The sequence below is a fragment of the Narcine bancroftii genome, chromosome 5 (assembly GCF_036971445.1).
Source record: "Narcine bancroftii isolate sNarBan1 chromosome 5, sNarBan1.hap1, whole genome shotgun sequence".
NCBI lineage: Eukaryota > Metazoa > Chordata > Chondrichthyes > Torpediniformes > Narcinidae > Narcine > Narcine bancroftii.
Window position 1 is genome coordinate 195,358,184 of NC_091473.1, and position 462 is coordinate 195,358,645.

Below are 462 nucleotides of genomic sequence, written 5' to 3' on the forward strand. Positions count from 1 at the left end.
AGGTCCCAGCATGAAACCCATGCCTGGAGATCAGTTTTCTCTCTATAAACCACTGAACCAGATCCAAGCATGTGATCCACTCTTTACCCATCTACACACCCAAATACCTGCACGTGTATATAGAGACCTTTAGATACATCACACACATACAAATCTGGACACCTGCAAACACAGTCACATATCTGCCCAGCATCAGTGGAGAGAGAAAAAGTCAACTGACACCTCTAAACCTGACTTCCAGCAGTTTGGGGTTTTATATCAGCATCCCAACACCTGCAATTTTTATTTTAAATCCAGCAACACATCCTCTCCAAGAATTCTGACTGATTTGTCCTTAAATTAACATTGTGATAGTAAAGTCAAGGTTTTAAATGTGCAGAAACACAATCACCCATCCACTGTAACGGTACCAACAGAAACCAGACAACAAATAGCAGCATCTTAAAAGACCAGTTAAAAAAG